Genomic DNA, 2,790 nt, shown 5'->3' with positions numbered 1-2,790 from the left:
CTTGACTCTAAACAGAAGAAACGAGCAGCTGTTTCTGTTCTGTGCTTATTTATATTTGACACACATGCTTCTCTTTGTGCAAACACACATCGCACTATAAGGGTAACCTCGCACACAATGATTGGACAGCACAGTGATGATGCTGGGAGATCCTATACGCAGCAACACAGAAACACTGAGAACTTTAAACAATGATGGAAAGTGTTATAAATGACTTGTTGGCCTCTGATCTGTCACAAACAGCTGAAACGTGTCTCTCATGAGTCACATGAAGGTTTTTGACAGAAAGGACAAAAAGTAGCTGCAGTCAGTTTGTGTCATTTTTATATTTATTCATCTGGGAGAAAAATCTGAGGGACATTAAAATGTGTTTTCAACAGAGACAAGAACATGAATATAACAGAACAGGTAAATGAACATGTTTCAAGTAAACAGCTGGACTGATCAGGTCCAAACACAGAGTGATAAACTTGTCAAACAGCTGTCATATCTTTATATAGAAGCTCTTTATAAATGCTGCTCACTGCAGTCTGTTTACTAATAATGTCAAAGTGTTAGAAACACAGAAACATCAGAATGGTCTTTGTTCACAGAAACCTGTCTGGGATCCTTTGTTGTTCTTTTGATGCAGAGTTACATTATAAATATAAAGAGTTATTTCAGAGTCTCATCAGTTTTCCTGCATGTCTTTATTTAACACATCAGCAGGGCTGAAGCTCTCATGTTAAACACACACTGATCTATGGACACGTTCATGTGTTTCTAACAGAACCAGGCTGTTATCAGCCTGCACTAACATTATGTCACACACACTGAATGTAACAGTGACAGTTTACATCATCACACAATCAGCTGTGATTGTTTCACTGTCATCAAACGAGTCAACAGGAAGTAGAATCAATAGAAACCAATCATTTACTGACAGCATGTCTGATGGAAATAAGTGCAGATTATGTATGAAGTCTAACTGCACACAGTAACTGTGTTACAATAAGGACTTAACAGCGCCCTCTGCTGGAGTGTTTCAGTACTGCGTTAACTAGAATACACCACCTCCTCCTCACACCACCTGCTACAGCTCTACTCTTCTATGACTACAGTCATCCACAGCACTGATGTGAGGTCACATGGTTCATATGTAAGGAGCACAGCTGACCTCAGGTCAGTTTAATGACTGTGAGCAGCAGCTGTGTTATTGTCACTGTGACAGGGAGACACTCTCAGACACAGCGCTCATGTCAGCTTGTTCTCATGCAGGAGGATCAGGAGCTCCATGTTTGTCTTTCTGTTTGAATCATGATGTGTTTGTGCCATCAGAGTCTGTCATGAGTACTCAGGGTTTCACAGCAGCTCTTCTGGATGCTGACGAGGACTCCAACCTCATGTTTCACCTCTCTGAGCTTCTGATGTCTGTGAACACTCGTGTTTCTTCTCTGGGCTCATCTGGACAAAAACACCTTTCTGTGTTTGGCTGCAGCCTCATTCTGACTGACAGGAAGTGTGTTATCCATGAGCTGCACTTCTGTGAGGAAGTTTCCTGCTGTGTTTCCTGTCTGTGGACAAACACGAGTGTTCCAGCTGAGGACTTGGTTCCTTCCACCTGTCCATACAGGACATCACGCTGTCTGCAGCTCTGTAAATGCAGCTCCAGGTCCTTCCACGTGCTGCTCTGTATTTGTGCAGTTTGTAGTGTGTCCTGGGAAACGTAGCACACATGGTGTTCTTCTGCTGTTTCCTCCTTTCACTGAGTGTGAAACACTGACGCTGTGCTGTTGTTCACAGAGGGGAGCTGATTCTAGCTGCAGCTGGACTCTGTCATCTAACTGAATGTGTTGGTGCTGATCACGGGGCTCTGAGGGGGGAGCAGCAGGAGGACTCTGGATGCTGACGTCAGTGTATCTGTGGAAGCTCCCACAGCGTGTCTGTCATTCAATATTGTGCTGTATATTGTATCTATGCAAAGATGAACAGACTGTGTGTTCACTGGTCTCTGTGCTGCAGCTCTGATGTCATCATCACTCCCTCCTCCACCCTCAGCAGTCCCAGCATGCTGCTGTGGTGCACCCCACCCTCACTCTACACCTGAGCCACAGACCACACCCTCCACCTCAATATACACCACAGTTTTCTCTGCTGTGGAAATGAGATCAGGAGGAAATCATGATTGTTATTATTTAATAAACGCTCACATTAATGTGGGCTTATTTGTTTCATATTAGAAACATTAGTTGAGTGTTTTTAGTATAAAATGGTCAAAGTCCCTCTTTTTGCTCCTCCCCTCACCTGTGGATGGGCGGTGCTGTTACCGTGGTGACAGCTTGGATGTGTTTCAGTCCTGCCTGGTTATCACTGCAGGAATCTTTCACATTTATTACAGGTAATAACTCTGATTTTTCTGTGTATTATGAACCAAATGTATCCTGATACACACAGAGATGGATGAGCAGAGGTTTTTTTGCAGTTTATGTAGTTACTATGGACTTAATGCATACATATTATTAAAATTAGGGCTATAACAGTTGTATTGATGTATAGCAACTTGAAATGCTCCCACAAATGGCTCCACAGCATGTAAAAATATAACAAAAGCTCTGGCGGACTTGGTTCTGTGGTCAGTCTTAAAGGGTGAAGTTAAACTCTGTAATCTTCTCTGTGTCACAGAGTTCAGTGAGTCCCGTTATTCACAGTATCAATCAGATCATCAGAGAACAGCTGATCAGCAATCAGTGGTGCCAACAGCGCCTCCTGTGGTGAGAGGATGCAATAATGCAATGTAGCATTTTTCCACTC

The sequence above is a fragment of the Aulonocara sp. 'chitande type north' Nkhata Bay genome, unplaced genomic scaffold, assembly GCF_057382095.1.
Source record: "Aulonocara sp. 'chitande type north' Nkhata Bay isolate Kocher_YH1m ecotype deep benthic unplaced genomic scaffold, A_spYH_male_GT1.1 unmapped_scaffold_20, whole genome shotgun sequence".
In the NCBI taxonomy this organism is placed as follows: Eukaryota; Metazoa; Chordata; class Actinopteri; order Cichliformes; family Cichlidae; genus Aulonocara; species Aulonocara sp. 'chitande type north' Nkhata Bay.
This window is presented reverse-complemented; position numbering follows the sequence as displayed.